Source organism: Pyxicephalus adspersus, chromosome 3 (genome assembly GCF_032062135.1).
Source record: "Pyxicephalus adspersus chromosome 3, UCB_Pads_2.0, whole genome shotgun sequence".
NCBI lineage: Eukaryota > Metazoa > Chordata > Amphibia > Anura > Pyxicephalidae > Pyxicephalus > Pyxicephalus adspersus.
Window position 1 is genome coordinate 39,622,097 of NC_092860.1, and position 22,557 is coordinate 39,644,653.

A 22,557-nucleotide genomic window follows, 5' to 3' on the forward strand; every position below is an offset into this window, starting at 1 on the left:
AGCCACAGAGTCAGTGGTGTTGGATCCAAACCCGTTTTTGAGCATATCTATTCCTAAACTGCAGGCTAAAGGGATGATTTCAGCCCTATATGACACATTTGTGGGGAGTCATACTTCTGCTTTCATATGTGGGCAGTTGAGAGGAAGACATTGGTTTGGCCCAGGAGCAGAAGAGTGCGAACAGATATGGGATACCATGGCACACTCTAGCATTAACACCTCTGCAGTTGAGGTGAATTACAAATTGCTGATGCACTGTGGTCGCCCACCTTGTGGAGGTTAAGCCCAATTCGCCAGAGACGTGTTTTCATGGTTGCACAGTGGCAGGTACCTGTATCATATTTGGTTGGGGTGCCCAAGGATCTGGAGGTATTGGATAAATAATTACTAAATGGCATATACTCTGGTGCCACTCCTTTACCAGATGCCCAGTTGAGGCTTTACTTAATTTAAACAACCCATATGTACCAACACTAAATTTATATTACTGACCTACCTGTTCATAGCAGTCAAAATGGTTTTAGCAAAGGCCTTGTGGCCATCCACTCCCACAGTGACTTATACAGTGACCCAAGTTAGGCATTTTTTCTCTCCAATGAGAAACCCCAGTGAGCAATACTTACTGACCACCAGTTCTGGACTCCTTGGATGGATTTCTACATGCCTTTAGGGTTGGACCATTCACTCATGTAATTGTGACCCTCTTTAAACCTATACCATAGCTTTCTAAAAATAAAGGCTAACAGATGACTTGACACTTTTCCCACCCTATTACCTGTGGGTCTTGAACTTCTTTATTTACATTTTATTTCTCTTTCCCTTTTCTACTAGTTTGTTGCCCTTTTTTGGGCTCCTTGCATGCTTTTATCCATTCTCTTTGTTATAGTTACTCAGGGCATGGGCACTCATGGGCAGGCAGCCATGCTATAATCATGGTGTCCCCATAAGACTTTCGCCTCAGCTGTGGATAAGGGCCAAAGACACCCCTCGCTACCTCCTGTGATATATATATTTATATATATATTGTTTGGATTGTAATTTTCTGCTATGCTTTTGTTCACTCTGACAATATGAATGTACTCTTTTAAAACATGATAATTATGCCATTACCTTGGAAAGTAGTTCTACTTGGACAGATATGTTATTGTAAATTCTCTATTTGTATTGCCCTGGAAAAATGTAACTTGATTTCCTCTTGTTTTATTCTAGTAAAAAAAAATATCGAAATGAAAAGTTGTCAGTTTCCTTTGAACCCTATGTTTGTTTATTTCTTTATCTGTTTTGCAAATGTACAAAATAAGAAATATATCCAGATAGAAGGGGATCCTTCAAGATACAAGGCAAAAGCCATTGCTGACCCATTTTTGAACAAGCCAGCTTTAGAAGGCTAATTCCTACAATTGCTATGTAAATTATTGACCTATTGACTATATTACCTGCATGTCAATGACACACTAACTAAATGAAGCAGAACTCGAGCCCTACATTTCTTTTTCTACAATTTTAGATACTATTCTGTTTTGCTGAAAGCAATTAGTCCTGCATTTCATGTCTGGTGGACTAATAGTATCATCCAGTCCACCTCTACTCATCTGTACTGTACTGTCCTGGACCTGCTCTGTCAGTCATTTAGTCCCAGCTTTATAGGTGGTCAATTCCTAGATGCTGTGCATGCAAATGCACAATCTCCAGGAATTCCTGTATGCTGATACACTGGGCCTGATTTAATAAAGCTCTCTGAGGCTGGAGCGAATACACTTTTATCAGCCAAGCTGGGTCATCCAGTCAGTCTGGACTGAAATTACTCAAAGTAATTTTCTATTTGCTAGCAAATGTTTTGAATCCTGGACTAGATCCATTCCAGGTTTTCTGGATCACCAAGCTTTACTGAGGAAAGTTTATTCTCCCCAGCCTTGGAGAGCTTTAATAAACCAGGACCAGTGTGTGAGAGGCAGTTCTGGGAGCTGAGAGTTAGTATAGTTATGCAAATTCAGGTTGTCCCTATATTCGACCGGAAAATGGCGGTTCGAATTCGGGCAGACATGACCCGAAAAATGCGACTTTGCGAATTTGACTTTTGAATTCGACTTTGCGAATTTGTGTTTAAAAAAAAAAGGTGAACTCGAGATGAACTCTCATTAAAGTTTCTTCATTAAGAGTTCATCTGAGTTCAGTTCCCATGGCCACCGGGCTTTAGTTTTCATTAATAAGTACAGTCCAGGGAGCATGGGAACTTGTGGTCACAGCTGATTGAAGGCACGCAAGTGCGTGAATCAGGTGTGACTGCAGATGAACTCTTTTCTCGTTTCTCCATTAAGCTCTGCTGTCAGCTCTGTTCCCGATTGCTCTTGCAGTTCTACACAGTCCCGAAAAAACCCGAATCCCCCCCTTATAGACTTTATTGGTATTCAATCTTGGCTTTCGATCACCCGAAAAATATCGGACTATTCGATTGAATAGCTGCAGAATGGAACACTCAGCTATTTGACATCTGCTGATGTTTAGTATTCTTTTGGCTTGGTATTTCTTTCACATAGACTTCTGCTAAACTTACACATGATTACAGAAACAATATAAAGGACTTGAAGTTTGTAATTTGTTGTGTTCTCAGCAGTGTCAGAGGAGAACTATTAACAACATTTATTGACAAATTGGGAGTATAGCTCAGTATAAGAGAGAAAGATATATGGAGCAAAGTTTAAGTATGCTCAAGGTTTTTTGTAAACACACAAGAAGAGAATGTTCAGATTTAAGTATATGGAGGGATAAAGGGTTACCTATGCACTATAATGTGGAGCATGTCTGCAGAGTTTAGGAACCATATATGGGATTATAGATAAACAGTGTTGGCCTTACCTGCACAGACACACTTCTCCCTGATAGGTCACTGGTCATAGAGACTGGCAAAGACTGTGGACTCCTATGTGGATAAATCTATTGCAGCCCTTGTAATAATGTTACAGGAGTAAAGAAGAAAGATTACAGAGAACGGGGCAATGACAATTCAAAGTTATTAGTACAATTCAGCCTTAAAACCAAACTTAATTTTTCCACTTCCTTGAGGTCCCCCACAACTTTTTTGTAAAGAAAAAAGTACAATTTCCCTTAGATACCTTATATTGAACTGTCTGATGATTATCTGGTATTTTTTCTTTTCCATGATGGTTATGGGCAGTTTTAAATGCTGCAGTTAATGGTGTCCAGGTTGATAGAATGACATGTCCCTAGGGGGCTGGGTTGAATGGCAACCTGTTAATTTAGGCCACAATCTCAAATATAACCAATATTGTCCTGTAGAATTAAAAAACAAACAAGATAAGTTAATAATGTATATGTAAATGCTATTGAAGTTTGGGTCATGTTAGAATACCGCAGTTCGTTCCCCACTCCACCCTAAACAAAAAAATTACTACACCAAATTTTGCCTAAATGGCCCATAGGCTTTTTTACAATAATAAATTAACCATTTAACCTCCCTAGCGGTTAATTTCTCTCCAGTTTTATGTCTAAAAGCGGTACATTGTTTTTCATAAAAATTTATTTTACAGTATAATATATTAGTATGAATAAAATAAAGTTTGAAATACAAAATCATGTAAAAATAATAAATTAAATAAATTAAAAAAAATATATATATATATTTTTTTTACTTTTTTAGTTAAAAAAAAAAAATATACTTATACTATTTTATATTACTGTAAAATAAATGTTCATGAAATGCAATGTACTGCTTTTACACATAAAAATCCAATGTATTGCATTCAATAGTTATTTTGTATTGTATGCAATACACATGGATTTTGAATTTCCCGCCCCGCCCCACTGGCAACTCCCCCAGTGACTCATCGTGTGAAGAAGACGCTTGAGGAACAAGGAAGAAGACAGGCATCACAGCGATGGACGAAGCGGGACGCCCGCGGATCAGGTAAGCCTGTATTTACTATTACTTCCCATAGGTTTACCTACCCCGAGATAGATAACAAAAAAAATTTCAAAACACCAATACCAAACCATTAACCTACCCAAAATTAAATAACATTTTCCCACACAACAATATCTGGTTACCGGTCCTCAAAATTCCCCTTTTCAATTACTCACTTTTGGGATCTGCACCACCAAGATATGTATGCTCCCAGCCGCATCATTCCAAGCTCGGGAGCGATATCATCACAAGCGCAGTCCCACCACATAACCACAATAACCATGATCCTTAACATACACTTTTTTGGAGATTCCACACCAAAGGCGAAATCTACCACCCCCTTTTAAACACTTCCCAAACCAACATCCGCCAAGGACCTCACCGCAGCATACTTAGCGGACTCCTAACCAAATAGGGCGGGAGGGCGGAAAAAACGTTTCCCTCACTCTGTCCTTGTCACTGAAATGATCCCTCGTTCTCAAATTCCTTTGTTCTCCACCCACCTCTACATCACCTTCACCTTCCTTTTCACCTTCATGCTAACTTCCTGGCCTTTACTATTAACCCCCTCACTGCCTGTGTCCTGTCTCCCTTAGTCATTCAGGCCTTCCACTATCATCTTAAAGTCACTACGCTTCAGGCCTGTCTTGACTTGAGTATAAACAGAGCACCGCAGTAAGTACCCCACCCTAACCAAAAAAATACACCACACCAAATTTTGCTTAAATAGCCCATAGGTCTTTTATTACACTAATAAATTAACCAGTTGAATAAACATAAATAGATAACAAAATAAATAACAAACACCAATAACAAACCAAATATAACATATTAACCACGAACCTAACCAAAATTAAATAACATTCAAATAACATTTCCCCCCACAATAACATCTGATTACCGGTCCTTGAGCTTCCCCCTTTCTATGACCCCCTTTTTGGGATCTGTGCCACCAAGATATGTATGCTGCCAGCTACATCATGCCAAGCTCAGGAATGATATAACCACAAGCGCAGTCCCACCATATAGGCACCCCCCTTAGGGCTACAGCCAGCCTGGCCCACGTTCCGCTGCCGCAGCCCTGAGTTGGACCAGTAGGACATCCATCTTGGACATCTTGGATCGGTAAATAAAGATGCTTTTCCAAAACTTTTCCCACACTTACCTAAAACTTTTCCCCCACTTTGTCTATTCCACTGAAATGATCCCTCCTTCTTCCTGTCCTTTTAACCCCTTTATTCTCCATTCACCTCGATGTCACCTTCACCTCCCTCTTCACCCTCCCCAGCCTTTACTATTAACCCTCTCCCTGCCTGCGCCCTGTCCCCCTCAGTCATGCAGGCCATCCACTACCTTCCTAAAGTCACTACGCCTGTCTTTTTTTATGTACAGTACAGTTCTTATGTGCATTCCAAAATACAGTAATGATGCTGTATTTTCAAAACCACATGACATCTTTTCCACCGTTATTTTCCTTGGCATCCTATATCCAGCGATCTGATTCCATGATATCAATCTTACCTTTAACACTTTTATATGACTTCCACCCATCCTTTGAAGCAATGTCAGATTTATATTCAAAGCTCCCTTTGCATTTTTGTATTATGCTGTTAGAAATGATCATCAGTGAACTTGTTAGGGCATGAGCAGCACCCCATGAGCTGATTGCTGCTAATGGCAGGATAGACTTAGCAAGGAGTTAATATGCTGTTGAGAAGCTGAAACAGCTCATGCTGCAATATAGGTCAGGTGATGGGGGTGTGGCGTCACTGTGCAGGCTTCATTGGGAAGGGCAGGCTGCAGCTTGCATGTTACCTCCAGTCCTGCGCTCCTGTAGAGTTCAATGGATAAGTGTATGAATCGTCCAGACTTCAGCACCTGACTGCTGGACAGCTCCTGCTGCCAAATAATGAGCCTGCAGGCTGGATACAGCACAGTGTGGATGGATTAATACCCAGCCCCAGCAAGCTCACACTTTAAAGTAGAGCGGACAGAAGAAAAGGCTTAGGACCTATAGCAGCTCTGGATAAAATCCTTTTCTGTCTTCAAGCTTGATTTATCCTACTTTTGTACTTGCCTGTTTAGGAGCAAACCATACGGATCTGGCTTCATTGTGCATGCTACTTAAAGTTTTGTATATGGTGTATTAAGGGGAAGCTTGGGTCTCAAGTTTGACTCCTTTAGGCACTTGGTGGTCCTTTGTACAGAGGGATATATTCTTACTAAGAAGCATATACTGGATGTGGGATTGATGTGTCTCTGGTCACCTTTTGATGCAGAAGGAAATTCATCTGAAGTTTGTAAAAGGGGGGAAAAACGTGATCAAATCTTTGCCTCAAAGACCAATCTTGCTCTACTTTCACCCAATGGATTATTAGAAGGGGGAAACCAAATTGCTGTTTGGAAAAAACTCTGTTGGATGTTAGGCTCCAGACTTGCTGAGTGCACTTAGCTTCCCATAAGCGCATCAGGATATTTGACGGAGCTACAAAGTAGGTAGGTGCCCATAGCTCATCTGTCTCCTTTTATTGCCAGCACAGGTAAATGAGGTTATATAGCAGAGCAGTGATACATAACATTCAATCAGATCGCATTAGCTTGCCATGATCAATGGCTGGAAGAAAAGGGACGTGAAGGAAGACTCTGCCGGTAATTCATGTACATTGTTTCTTTGCAATGCTGTGTGACTGCAAAAATGGAACTTGCTGAAAATGCATATTGATGATCCAAGATGAATTCAGAGGATGTGTTCTGGAGCCATTCACAATAAATCCCTGGCTTATTTGTAAAGGGCTCCAGGTACCTTCACATGCTCATTCTAGATAACATCCAAATGTCACAGGTTGGCTGATCTCAGGCTGACAAAGATAAATGGATAAAGGTGTAATGTAATTGTGGTGACTTACTGGAAAGGGGAAAGACCAGGTGAAGAGATGTTTTTTTAGCTCGCCCTAAGTTATTTGGAGGGAAGCAAGTGTGCTCATGTTATATTTTAAGAATAATGATACAGTATAGTGTTCAGATGGTGTAAGCAATGCTTACAAGTCATGAGAGTGGCTTTATGGAGAATAATGGATGTCTGTGTGCAGACTCTTGCAGAGTAACACTGTAATGTACTGAGTGCCATTATTTCCTCATATGTTAGCAAAGCTTGTCATTCATTCCAACCTTTTATAATAGACCGGGAGAGTACATGGCTCCTGTGCTTCTTCAGAGATTCTACTGAATGCCACTAACTGCCTACCCCATGGGCATTCTGGTGGGTGTCTAAAAAAAGAAGGATATGAAATCCATCCCTCAAATATATTAAAACCACTTATCACTTTCCACTGAGTTACAGTCATGTCCTTTTTTCTATGGTACACATATATACATAAAACACAGTATTGGAAGACTGGATGGGGAAAAAAATGAAATAAAAAAAATGATGTATAACATCTAAGATGCATTCTTATGATTCATTCCTACAGTATTTTTAAGGATGAAAAATAATTGTGTTCTGATCTGTATAAATACTACACCATGTATTCTTGTACTCAAAGTGTAATCTAAGGTCTAGTTTATGTTGCTTGCTTGGCAGTATACCTATAGCATATACAATAAGCATTTCTCAAGAAAAAGGATGTGGGTTAAAAATAATACCTTGTCATTCCCAATACTCTTCTTACATGTTTTGTGACTTCTACCTTTACCTGGTACCTTTTGCAATTATTTTCTTTAGTACATGAAGTATTCTATATGCTGTCATGTTTTTAAAAATGGGATGCTGTCAGTGTTGGCCAGAATTACATGAAATGCACTAGATGCAGGTGTTTTTCTTTACATCTTCACATCCATTTAGCCCCATACTTGCAAAGGTTGGGAGGGATCACTGGGCTGCACGTCACAGTTTGCAATCAAAGGGTTGACAACTCACCCAACAACCAAGTCTTAGATGGAGCTATAGCATTACTTATTCTATATATGTATAGCCATGTATTCCTGTAGCTTTACACACATCTGCATACATACATTATCCCTATTACCATTTAAAACAGCTGCAGCATTATAGATGGACTTTCTAGCCTCTATCACTACAAACTGTCCTGGTTTTGGTGGTTTAAATGATGAATGAGAAATCACATGCTACCAGCTATTACTAAATCATAAAAGAAAATGCATATATAGGTCATTACTGGATTTTTACTGGAGTGTATTTGTCATTATCAAAACAGTGATTATTTATTAAACATAGCATATTGTTTTAACAGGGGATTGTAGAGATTCATGTATGTATAGTGCATGCTTTAATTAAATACTGAATTCTTTTTTATAAGGTTAGGGAAGGATGCTGTAAAATGCAAATGTATGAAAGTATAACTTGAATACATTTAATATGGGTGTTAAGTTAAAATTGACGTTTCTACAATAGTTGGAGAGAAGGATATATCCACTAGTGTGATTTGAGAATCAGATTGTGAGCAGTTAATTTATTATACATTTTTTGCTGGAGGTTCTCCATTTCCATATCCTCTTGTTCAGCATCTGGAGTGTCTCTGGGGAAGATGAGAAAAAATTCTGTAGCTTTTTTATTTAGCTTTGATGAAACTGCTGTTCCAAAGTCCACCAGCTGGGGGAGAATGTGGAAAAACTTTTGAATGGGTATGAAATGTAAGCCTGCAGTAGCATAGATGTTGTATAGGATATTTCCCAAATGTTTGGTATATTCAGCTTCGTGAGCAGTATTAGTAATTGTAATATAATGTTATAAAATACTGAGAATATTATCAACTTTGAAATCTGTATTTAGTTGCTAAACTAACCCAAAGATATATAATGTTTTTTTCATTCTTGTTATAGTCATATATCACACTGTACAATCCATATTATCTGATTTTGTTGTGCGTGCTTGTGGTAATCTGTGTATGAGCAAATAAAATAATAAAGGCTACTGTATTTGTATGACATGGAGTTGAAGAATGTCTGTAGGCATTAATTTAAACTGCCTAATTTTGGTGGATGATATTAGTTTATCATAAAGCATTATATACTGGTGTTACATTTAGATTACACAGATGATTCATGTATAGGTAATTATAGTTACACTACATTCAAATGCATGTTCTTTTTTTTTTTAGCCATAGGGCAGGACACCCTGATGTCATTAAAACCATTGTGAACAGCTGTTTTGATACATTTACAGTCAAGGTGTATTTACCTACAGTGTTTGTTTCCTATTCATTATTCATTTTCCATTAGGTATACATTTGAGTAACAGTTTCCTAATTAGTTATATGTACAATGAAAGCTAACAGATCACAAGCAGATCATACCAACGTGATTTACAACATAAATATTGATGATGCTTTATATGTTTGTGTTAAAGAAGGTACATAGTTTTTGGTAATAGTTGCCTTAGCAATATCTATTATGTAGAACACACAGATCTGAGTATGTTCAACCACATTTTTTAATGGATTCAAACATTTTGTTCACCAACATGCTAACTTGCATTATATAAAGAATGAATATATATGAATGTTCAGTCAAGTTAGCTGCATTCATATAAACTAGATATTGTAGTCAAGAGTTTTTGTCTTATGGATCCCTTTTGAATAGTTTGATAAAAAGTTGTTCTGTAGATTGCAGTCTTATTTTGGAAGCCTTTACAGAATGCTTTACAATGTTTATATAATTTAATACAGAAATTATAACACAGTTGATTGGATCATGAATGATAAAGTTAACTGATTTTAATGTCCATATAAAAACAGAAGATATTTAGCCCTAGCTAAAGCATTGGGTTTTGTGGGGTTGTATTGCCCAAAGCAGTCCCATGGAAACAGCAGAGCACTTTGCCGTGTTCTATGGCTTTATATCACATCAACATGGTGCATTAATGTAAACCGGAGGTGGTTTGCAATGTGTTGGTGTGCATTTAAACAGAGCAGCCCTTTCTGCCATGATATAGTGCATGTAAAAGCATGTAAAGCATGTAAAATAAAAATCCACAGTACTGCCAGTACCTTTTTCTGCCTTTCCTATGAAAATTATAAAACAAACTACTACAAATTACTCACACCTAACTGGATAGGGTGGCGTCATCACTGTTAGCTTGGCCACAAATCAGACAAGACAATGCTCATAACCCCAGCAGGTAGGGATGACATTACCAATGTTATATGGGAATGGGATTTCTGCCCAGGTTACAGTGGTGAAAATGCCCACACCAGTAAAAGTCACTTTTTAACTTATATTGTGGCAAATTACAAATACAATGCAACACAAACACATGGTGTGAATGCAGCCATCAAAATGTGACATGGATAAGAAAAAAGAGCAGACAAAGAGGCCTTGATTTAATAAAGCTCTCCAAGGCTGGAGAGGACACACTTTCATCAGTGAAGCTGGGTGATCCAGCAAACCTGGAATGGATCTGGTTCAGGATTCAAAACATTTGCTAGCAAATAGCAAATGACTTTGAAGAAATCCATTCCAGGTTTGCTGGATCACCCAGCTTCACTGACGAAAGTGTATCTTCTCCAGTCTTGGAGAGCTTTAATAATTCAGGTCCAGAGAGAACTTAGTGCTGTTTTCATTTACTGCATGCATTTGCACATTCCTGCCCTTTCTCTAGCTAATTTGTGTTTCTGTAGAACTGTAGCAGTTAATAAAACACATAAAAATGATTTATGTCAATAATGACAAAGTCATGGAGAAGGTATTAATACAGTCCTTGTTCTGTGCAACATATGCTTCCATTATGTTGTTTGAAATTCAGTTATACATAGCCACTGTGGGTAAAAGTGAAGGGTTTGTCAACATAATTATATTCTTTTATTCAAGGCACACTTGTAATATATCCTTGTTTGTACTTATTTAAATTTCAATTCAGTGGCTTGTTCATGTATTCTGGTCAGCTAGTTTACTTTATTTTACTCTACTCTATATACTATGACAGATTGCTTTAATAGGAAAGTAAAATAAAATGATGATATGCACAGTTTATTTCTATAACCTATACAGGACAACCAAAAATAATCTCTTAATGCAGACTGCACAAACACCAAAAATATACTTACCTTTTACATCAGATTTTGACCTATGCAAATGATGTAAGCTTTCTGCAGGATCTGGGAAACTTAGGATCTCAGCTGTTTTGAAAAAACTCACTAGCCGTTAGTATGTAGTAGTGCATTCACTAGGTATCTGTTATTTTCAGCTTTTTCAGGAAAAGTCCCAGGGACATCACACTTACCTAGGTGAGCACACTGGAAACCACAGGTTGGGCATCGAGCAATTTTTTATTCAATGCGAAAATTTATGACATATACAGATCTTGAACTTTCATGGAAGGTCCACCTGCAATCCTTGAAAGCATAATGATTACTGTACTTTGCACATCACCAATAAACTGCTTTAATATTGATTCAGTGTGCTCCAAATTATTGTTGCAACTTTTAGTAGATTTTGGAGTTGTAAGTTGTCTAAAGCAGGAAAGATATTCACTGGTTCTTAGGGTTTTACCATTGCTGGAATTTTTCTCAGCATATAGGTGATGACATAGATCCTGTGTTAAGTATCGGTAAGAATGGGAATCCAGTGCACAAACACAGACCCACGAGTTCTAAGGAACCCAAAATGGAGATACCAGTTACTTACATACTTTGTAATGCGTATGTTAACTCATGGAATTTAGTCTGAAGATTGTAAACGGCTGTTTATGCAATCAGGGTGCCTAAAGTAGATCATTGTGTAGTGTTCCTTGGTTACTGATACAAAAGTTAACACTGTGTAGTCTAATAAAGAATATACAGTCATTTTGTGATAGTTGATTACATTAACACACCAGCAAGGTTTTTTTAACTAAAGAACAAAATCTAAAATAAAAAAGACCACCACGGCAGTGTTGTGATGTTTATTGTTTCACATTCTCTGCTTGAATGTGTTGTGAGGGCCTGTTTGTAAAGGGTTAAATATCTTTGTTAATAGGCATAAGTTATCGTCTCTTTTTTTTCTCACTCACCCACCCACGAAGAAACAATAATATAACTATTCATTAGACAGGTTGATCATTATTCAACTAATTGCATGTATATAATCAGGATGAATTGAGCAAAGAATTTTCCTTAGAATTTTAAGTCCTCAAGAAAGATATTGTTGTTTGAACAATTGAGAACTGAAGAACAATCCACACAATATCCACCAGCAGCAAAGACAGAGTTTGATGAGTAGAAGCAAATGCAATATAGCTCTAACTACAGAGTAATTGTTAACTTCAAATAGGCCAAAGATAAAAAAAAAAGCTGAGCCATTGTGATCTGAAAGTTTTTAAGTAGTGAAATTCAAAGGATCAGTTTTTATCTTGAAGCCATTACATTAAAAAGAGCTAAAAAACATAACCATATTACTGTCACATTAGTTGGAGCCAGTGAATTATAGATATTGCAAAGGTGGTACCTGCAGCAGGGAGTTTATGTTACTTAAATACCATTCTGTGAACATGCTAAAGTAAATCCTATGACATTTTCAATGAATATTGTAATAGGCACCTTTTTTGGGGGGTAGGGTGGTAATGAGGGGACGTAATTTTACCAAAATGTACATTATTTAATAAAGTTCTCCAAGACTGAGGAGACTATCATGGATGATCCAGCAAACCTGGAATGGTTGTCTTCGTTATTAGTTGGCAAATGTTTTCAATCCTTTACCAGATCCTTTACAGGTTTGCTGGATGACCTAGGTTCTCTCATAATAGTCTTTCTTCTCCAGTATTGGAGAGCTTTATTAAATTAGGTCCAGTGTGTCCATAAACTTATCACAGAACTAACCCAACATGGAAATAAGCCCGGTAGATTAGTGCCAACATCAGAAATAGACAGAGGTTCTAAACCAGTGTTTCTCAACTAGGTTTCCTCCAGTGGTTCCTATGGGTTCATTGAGCAATAACCAATTTGTACCTCTCAGCTCAATTATCACTAACACTAATGATCTTTTTGGCCATCTGTAAGGGTAACATTCATCCCAATGACCAGCAATGTAGGAAGCATTCTACTCCAATGGTCTCCACTGACCACCATGCTATTGTACTGTGAGCTGTGGATATAGTAATTAAAGACAGGGTTCCTTGAAGACCTGAAAATTATTTCAAGGGTCCCCCCTTGTTAAAAAGCTCAAGAAGCACTGTTCCAATCTAACTAAAACAAATTAAAGTTTTCAAAGAATTTTGTTTAAAATAGCGGGTTCAGTGTTGATTATGAAGCTCAGTCTTTTTCAAAGAAAGTATATTTAGTAAACCTAAATGGCACACTGTTCTATGTTTTACATGTTATCTTTCCCTATTCCAGTAAAATTCAAATAAACTGGTAAGAGAATATAATGTACAATTCCATTAGATGATGGTAGTTTTGAAAAATAATATCCTATTTAAAAGATTGATAGCTCATATAATATTCACTGCATCATTGGGAGTATACCCAGAGTTATAAAGTGGCATTTGTAACTGGAACATTCTTCTCCATCACAAAAAACATAAAATAGTAATAACAGCATTAAATATGATGAATAGTATGTCTCTAAAACCTTTTTAATTTTCAAGAATGCAGTAATAATATAGAATGTATTTTTTGAGAAGAAAATTGCATAGAAATTATGCAACAGTTCAGAAAAGTGCTATAAATATTATAAAAAGTTACAAATACTGTCTAAAGTAATTTACCGTGTGTTACTTTTCAGCTCTGACTGCTATGTTTTGGCAGTGCAATAGTAGAAGTTATTCCTTTTTATTATCTTTTATTTATTGTCTTCTTTTTAACTATGAGTTTGGTTACCTATAATGCAAGTAACTTAAAAGTCTCTCCTGGAAGTGGCAGTTCTTTGCTCATTCTAGTTATGAATAAGGTATTTAATTTGCCAGGAAGCAGAATGGCATCAATCCCACTATCCCACTACCAGAATGTTACATTTAGCAGACTATGGCTGCTGCCAAAAAAAGGTGGAGCTGCTCATAACACATGCATACAATCATGACATGGCAGTTTAAAAGTGCTGCACCCAGACTGTGGACTTTATTCTATCCAAATATTGTTAACAAGCAATATTCAAGATTTAAAAAAAAAAAAAAAAAAAAAAAAAAAAAACATCTCATGTAAGCTTGTATGGAAATTTAGCTAAAAGAGGACGGTTGGTGAAAACACAGTAATTTATATATAGGGGAAATCATATAGAGGAAAGCCTTGGGCCCTCACCACACAGCCTTTCAAGCCGTGTCTGGTCAGAAAACCTGGGGAGAGGTGAAGTGACAGGACATAGTGCCTGGTCTGTAAGTAGGCATAGAAAGAGTTCCTAGGCAACTCATATTTTTTTGGAGTTATGAGAAAGATAACAAACTGCTATCTACTGGATGCAGAATATGCCGGAGGTGGAATATCGCCCTCTACCACCAGGGTTTCGACATTGTCGAGGAGAGGCTATATGGGATCTGTGGGTTTAGAAAAATTGATGTCATTACAGAGGCCGTGGATGTGAGTGTATATTTAGTTTTGCAGGACCTCCAGATTTGCTTATGAAAAACCATGGAGGACAATAAGTCATAGTCATAGGGCAGCACGGTGGCTCAGGGGTTAGCACTCCAGCCTTTGCAGTGCTAGGTCCAAAGGTTTGAATCCCAGCCAGGACACTATCTGCATGGAGTTTGCAGTTTCTCCCTGTGTCTGCGGGTACTCTGGTTTCCTCCCACATCCCCAAAAAAAAAAATGTGCTGTTAAGTTATTTGGCTTTCCTCTAAAAAATTGACCTTAGACTATATTAATGACATATGGCTATGATAGGGACATTAGATTGTGAGCTCCTTTGTGGAACAGTGAGTGATGCAACTATGGACTTTGTACAGCGCTGCGTAATATGATACAATATTATATAAATACTGTGTAATAATAATAGTCACATAGCTAGAGGTGAAGTACTCCACAGCATAACATTGGGGCAGGCATCTCTCTTCAATATCTCTCCATAAACTAAATGAATGAAGAGCTGACTATGCTGGTAGGCACCTCAAATAAACATATTATTAATATTTTTGCAAGTCTGGAGTACCCAGTCCCCCCATCTCGTGGGACACACCACAAGAAATGTTTTTTTTTACACCAGTAACACCTATTTTCTATTGCATGTTGTTACCCGCCCAGAAAATTTCCAGCACATGGGAATTTTGTCATGCTTACAAGAATTCTACATCTAGTACACTGCTGTGGGCCAAAAAAGCAGCTTAGAGATTGATGAAGCTCAGCAGTGGTACTAAATAATGTGTGGTGCCAAATCTGCTTGTTTGAAGAGACAATAGGCAGCATATCTAAAGGCTGTTAACAAAGTCTAAAAATAGGAAATGCACAAATGCATCTTTAAAATGAAAAATATACAATTTTTTAACATTGCCTGGAAAAAAACTGTGTTTCATTAAGTTTTATGACCGTAGCAGGAAACAAATCTTGTCTTGGATCATATACTTTGTCTTTGTATTTCAGGCTGCATGGCAGTGATAACACAAAATGCATATTGATTCCTAAATAAGAAATAAACCAGTTCAATTCAATTTGTAAGTAAAAACTCCTATGCCTTTCCATGAAGGAACTTACTGCATTCCGTGCATGTATTGCCACATTCACTATCATTAAAAATATACTATTGCCCAAAGCAACCATTCACATTCTCCCACAAGGCGGGAGGTGGATGTGAATTTCGTCATGGGCATCAAGAACAATATTTTCAATTTTGAGTAGACATTTCAATTTAGTGTTACATTCAGCATAGATATTGATGGTGAAGAAAAATATTCTGCAAGAGTGAACTTTAGAACAAGGCTCTGTGTAAAGAAGAAGAAGTTTTCAAAAAGGCATTGTTCAGCTCTGTGAGTAGTTCAACAGATGAAAACTGTAAAGATGATGTCTAGAACAGTGTCTTTATCTATTTTTAAAGCTTACTCCAGACATAAGTGTGCCATTGCTCTAGGGTCTAAAATACCATTTTTTTAATGTTTCTGATGTCACAAAATGTTTTTTTTTCAATAGCTTGTGTTGTATATTTACCAGTCTAGGAATCTGCAGGCTGCATGACTCTTGTTTAAACCAATATATGAACCCCTGCGATTTATATTATATTTAATTCTCAGTCAGGTCTGAAATATTTTTGTCTTTTTTTTACTGTATTTATATAACGAGAGGAACATGTGCCTAAAATAGATACAGACATTTGCGATTTTATGTATTCATTGTAACACTGCTTGCATAGACATTTTCATGACTTCATCTGAAAGAAAATCTGGTGTCTGCCTAATTACCTACATTTGTCAGGTTTGGGGATTATTAGGTAAAAAAAGAACTTGCTAAAATATATGCACTTGGGTTTTTTATACTGTCAGACTGACAATATAGATAGATGAACGCTGACTTTAACTTACATTGGCTGTTACTGTTCCCTTGTCTAGCTTTGATCAAAGCCAAACTGAAACCTGTAGAAACAAATAATAGGACTGAACTACTGAAACATATATATTAAACAAATAGTCTGCGAGAACAGACCTATAACTAGAATTAGACAACTGGCTACTCCCAATGTGCATTGTAAATACTTCCAAACCTAATGCACTGATGGGGAAGAATATGGAATGTATTTCCAGCAATGAATAGTGTATCATGCCATGTTTAAAGGTAAAGCTTCATATACATGTCAAATTATCATTTCCCAAATCAGCGGCTGTTCCTCAAAAAAGTGACATGTAAAAAGCCTTCTTTTGACATCATTCATAAATCCGCCAAGGCCAATCAGGAACTACCACTGTGCATTTTTTATGGAGGAGAGCACAGCGCACCCTCCCCATACAACAGAACAGCCCTGTATGTACAGCGCACATTCATTCATCTGTCACTGGAAATAATCACGAAAGATTGTTTCCAGTAACAATAATCTCATGTCTATCCAACATCAGTACATGGCTTGACTCAATCCAATCACACATAGTTCATCAATCTGGTCATTTTCAGTTAGGTATAGACTATAAAACTTGTTTTCATTCATTTTGTTTCCTCCTAATAGGTTGATTCTAGAACTGTTTCCAGTATTCATTTTTGCTCCACACGTCCATTGTTAGGGAAAATTGTTCATTGTTGATATGTAGGGATGAGCGAGAATAAAAAGTTCGATCTCACGGCGAATCGGGCCTTTCTCGCTTACCGAAAATGTAAGTGAGAACGGCCTTCTGATTCGCCAAGAGGTCGAGCTCTCGCTGAATAGGAGGATTTCCAGGACTGCATGATGCAGCCATGGAAATCCTCTGTGATCCCCGAGCACTAGAGGTTAAATAACCTCTAGTGCCTTGGGTATCGCACACTCTTCTCAATGAATGCAGCCACAGCCGCAATCATTGAGAAGATGCCCAGCACAGGAGAACCTCCTGACATTGTACTATAAGTATCTCTTACAAATGATACATTTCTGTATATAATGTATCATTTGTAAGAGATACTTATATTACAATGTTAGGAGGTTCTCCTTTGCTGGGCATCTTCTCAATGATTGCAGCTGTGGCGATCCCTGAGGCACTAGAGGTTATTTAACTTCTAGTGCCTGGAAATTGCGCGAACAGGAGGATTTCCAGGGCTGCATGATGCATCCCTACATGATGAATCCTCTGTGATCCCCAGAGACTAGAAGTAATTACCTCTAGTGCCCCGGGGATCGCAAACAGGAGGATTCCCAGGGCTGATTGCAGCTCTGGGAATCCTCCTGTTTTAATTTCCTCTTCCAATGGTTTCGCGGAATCGATTCGCCGAAATTACCTGGAACCATTGGAAGTTCGAGGAAATTTTTGCGAGAATTCCAGAGGCATTATCGCTCATCCCTATTGACATTACATAATCACAGATACAAACACCTGAAAGTAGTTGGGCCAGTCCTACATGGACAACTATCCTCTAGTGTCTATGGCTGGCTTTATGACAGTAGGGCTAGTAAATTGGAACTTGAATGAGATAGCGAGGTAGACTCATGTTCAATTTGTGAACACAATATTATAAAGTGGCACCAAACATGGCATCTCTATTGTACCAGCTATGGTTGTATACAGTAGCCTTTAAAATTGCGAACAGGCAGGTTCTTTATTGCAGGGACAGGTGATGTCCATTGTAGAATAAAACAAACTGATCTGCCTGTTCACAATGTTTCCTTCCATTCACATGAGCTGGAGTTACATCATTCTGGCCTGGCCAACCAAGATGGTTGAAGATCCTGAATCTGGATGAGGACAAGGTAAAAGTGCCGGTGAGTGAGGAGTGGTAAGCTTAGTTAAAAAACTGCAATCAGGCAGGTAATAATTGTAATATTAATTATTAATAAAGTTAATTGTATTGCAGAAGGGAGGCCACCTGTGCCTAAGGACAATAGGAAAACCTTATATCCTGGCTTCTACTTGCACTATATGTAATGGTCGGTTGTCTAGACTAAAACATTTTTTACTTACTTCCCCTGCCTAAGAAAAAGAAGCCAATAAAATATTTTATGCAGATGGAATATTGATTTTCAGATTTGCATTTTTAAAAGAGTTTGTTTTAAAATAAAAACTGAACCGGGTATGATCTCTATTTATTTATATTCTGTTCTAAATCTAATGGATAATAACATTTCTTCTCTCCATTTCCTTGTAAGATAAAGAATTATTCATTTTATCTGATGACAGGAAAGTTTCAAACCTTTCTTCTTTCTATAATGCAACTTTGATAATTTCTCTCTGTACGTATTTGATTACTTTGTTTGATTAACAAACAGCATGAACAGAGTTTTGTTTTTAAACACAGAACATTTTAATCAGATCTTATTGAATATTAACCTCTAGTTCATGGTACTGTCAATTTAATCAATGTTTTTCTAAACATTTAGTTCAACTGTTCATGACGGGTTGGAACAAAATGTTTGTATTAATTACACATATTGTTAGTAGCTCAACGTGTGACAATAATATTGTGTATTGTAGGGCCCATTTAGGTAACAAATTTAGTGAGGAATAAAAGGAACATGTTTGAGGAGAAATTAATGGGTTTAAATAGATTCGGGCTCCTGCTCTTTCAAATACTATCTAGCCACGCTAGAGCTGATACTGATGCTAAACTAATGGTGTTTTTCATTTTTATACTTATATACGTATATATATATATGTTATATAATATTATATATATGTTTAATTTTTTACAAATCAGTGGTTTTCTCCTAAATATTAGTATTTTATTCCCACATTGGTCCCTATAGACATTCACAAAATATATATATATATATATATATATATATATATATCACATTCTAAATGATTTCTTAAGTCTCTTATGTCTGCATACAATGTATATATTATACAACATTTAAGTATGTGCATGTGTAACACATCCTGGGGAGTAAAAGTTCAGTCAACACACAGCCTTAGTAAATCAACACTTATAGACATACAATATGTTCAGCTAATTATGCCTAGCTGTGAGACTTAAGCTACGTACACACTTCCAATTATTATCGTTGGTAAACGAACGACGAACGATCCTGCACGATATCTGCGAACGATCGTATAGCACCGATCCTGTGCATACAGATAACGACACGATCGTTCGTAGATATTGTACACACAATAGATGCGATCGTTTGAGCGATACAAGAAGTGACGTGCACGACAGGAAGTGAACGAACGTTCGTTCATCACGCATGCTCAGACCATGGACGATCAATGAACGATCGTACACACGAACGATGGTCAACGATCGTCGTCCAATCCGATCCGCCGGTCCGGTCGTTCATTTCCAACGACTTTCCTCGTTCGTCGGCGTCGTTGGTTACTTTTTTTACGAACGATTTTTGCCCAATCGATCGTTCGTCGTTCGTTCGTCGTTCATTTTGAACGATAAAAATTGGAAGTGTGTACGCAGCTTTATGCAGCAGCAATGGATCAATGATTAACTATTACATTTCTAGATTTAAAAAGTAGTTTTTGTAAGTATTTGTGTCTTCAACAGTATAAAAGGAATTTAGCATACAAACAATCCTACTTGTTTTCAAAGTTAGATGGACAAAATTGTCATTGGGCTCTATTTTTAAAGCAGGGAATCAGACATTCTCTCAAACATTCCCTGGTTAGGAATCTTCCAGGTCCATGTGTTTCAATGGCAGTAAATGATTCCAAGCAGGGAATATTTTGCGGGAATGTCAGATTCCCTATTTTATAAATAAATCCTATTGAGGAACCAAGTTCTAATTTGTAATAAACATATTTTACCTTTAAGAAAGATTGCATTTTCTAACCTTTCAGCAGATTTGATATAATACTTGGAAGCATTTTAGTGGCAAAATCAGTTTGTCAATATTTAATACACCTAAATAATTGTATCTTTTTGATTATTATATACTGTATAAGAGTCGATATGGCAGAAAATCATTGAAACATTTGATGTGTTTCTCGTCGGGTTAGTTGGTCACTCTGCACTCTGCTCAGGGCTGATATCAGACGAGAATCTGGCGTGTGTACAGCTGTCCTGGCGGATCCACGGACGATGGACGACGAACGATCCTAATGGAAGCGAAGAGGGGGAGTGCGCAGCGGGGTGCCGCTCCGTCGCTCACCCGCTCCCCTTTCCATAGAGCAGTATGTACAGCACTCGTTCAAGCATCGTGCAGTCCTTAGTCGCTGGAAAGGATTGTGAAAGATCCTTTCCAATGACAATTATTGCACATGTGTATGTAGGCTGGAGTGGATACAATTTTATCAGTGAACCTGGGTGATCCAGCAAACCTGCAATGGACTTAAAAGTCATCTTGGAACCTTGGAGCTTTAATAAATCAGGACCAATCCAGCATGCAAGACTTATACCAAAAAAAAAATGCAAACAAAGGGAAATAAAAATGAATACAAAGCTATTGCCAGCAAGAGAAAGACCTAGGGGTCATTTACCAACAATGTAAGTGTTAACTTTGCTTAGTCGATATGGAGAAGCTATGTTTTCTTAAAATCATGATTTCTTGCATTTGATTGGATGTTAACACTTTAAATTTATTCACCTCAATTAAGGTGGGCACACACTGGTTGATGGGTGCACGAGCAGATAAATTATCATTATCCCGCCTTTAATTCCACAGATTCCTTTTTTGCACTGAAGCTTACTTCGATCAGGTCCCGCGCCGCCCTGAAATTCTCCAGTTTGGTGCAGAGGAAGCACTAAGCACCACCATTTTCAGCCTTCTTCCTTCTTCTGGCTGTCACCCAATCTTGCACTGCGCAGGTGTGAGATCAAGTGTTGTAGCCTGCAGCAAAGGGGAAAAAAGAGTGGCAATCTCACTGTACATGCATCTCTTTTACATCAGTGTAGGAAAATGCCACTTTTGAGCATGTCCAATATCGGGCATGCACAGAAGGAGCAGCCAGGAGGCTCTGCACTCCCATTCAGAAAGGGGAGGGGCTTCACCTTTTTATTAAAGATGCCGTTGTCCACCCTTTTATGTATTATTTCTTAAAACGAAGTTATTGTATTGAGATTATCTTGTGCTACAGGGTTGTGCATATATATTTCTACATAATGAATAGGTCTATTAATATTTAATTAACTATTTGAATATAAATATGATAGAAAATGTATTTTTCTGGGCTTTGCTTTTGGAAAATCCTTGTGATTTTCAAAGCATATTTTATGAACAAGTCAAGTGCTATTCATTTGCAATACTGACAATATGGATAAGGATGTATTAAAACTAAAGGTTTTAACGCACTATACAGGTATGAATGCAATTAAGCCACTCCAAAAGCTGATCTTGTGTAGACTATTACAAAGAAACAACAGAATAGTAATCAGTCATCAGTGTCAACATATTTTTCTTATGTATACTATATATTGTACAACCAAATCAAAACTGGAAAAGTAGAAAACAAAACATATAAAGAGATTCTTACCACTCAGTAGTCTATTTATAAAGCTTTAAATCTGACATTTATAGAAATGTTCCCTGGTGGAGAATCAATTACTGCCATTGCAATGCATGGACCTGGAAGATTATCCACCAGGGAATGTTTTAATGAATGTCAGATTCACTGATTTTTAAACAGACCACCTAAACACAGATGTTTAAAATGAGTAATACATTTTTGTAAAGATTTAGCACCAAGATCATTTTCTAATACAAGTAAACTAACTATACAAAGACACACAACTAAATACAATCAAAAATATATTATGACAAGTGTATATGCACAGGTATTGCAAACAGGTGCAGACAAAAGTGAATGTAATAAAGTTTGGCAAGGTTAAAAGTACAACATCAAATACAGATCAAAAGCAACAGAGCAAATAAGAAATGTAAATGGGGGTATTTGGCAGGAAACACCAAAAAAATATGCAAAAAAAAGAAGAAAGCAATAAAAAAATAATCATATGAAAGCTATCCCAAGTATCCAATGGGTAAGTAAGAAACCCGCACAGATTGTATACAATTCAGTTATTTTATTAGTCTAAAATGTTACATGTGTTTGAAGATAAGTAATGCTTGCTTTGCTGAAAAGCTGTTCTGGTCTTATAAATGTTTGTCATTCAATGGCATTTAATGTCATTAAAATTCAATTGAAAGTGTTATTACATTTCTAG

General features: G+C 37.3%; 1 protein-coding gene across 8 annotated transcripts in view; it reads left to right on the forward strand.

Moving 5' to 3' along the window:
• The first annotated feature begins 5,572 nt into the window (after positions 1 to 5,572).
• LINGO2 (leucine rich repeat and Ig domain containing 2) overlaps positions 5,573 to 22,557 on the forward strand; it is a 780,900-nt gene continuing 763,915 nt past the window's right edge. For 6 of the 8 annotated variants that reach the window (XM_072404302.1, XM_072404305.1, XM_072404303.1 and 3 more), the window contains exon 1: positions 5,574 to 6,418. The gene's annotated coding sequence lies outside the window, so the exon portion shown is untranslated. Of the gene's footprint in view, positions 6,419 to 22,557 lie in introns of all 8 variants that reach the window. The other 2 variants (XM_072404308.1, XM_072404304.1) reach the window with 2 other exon arrangements.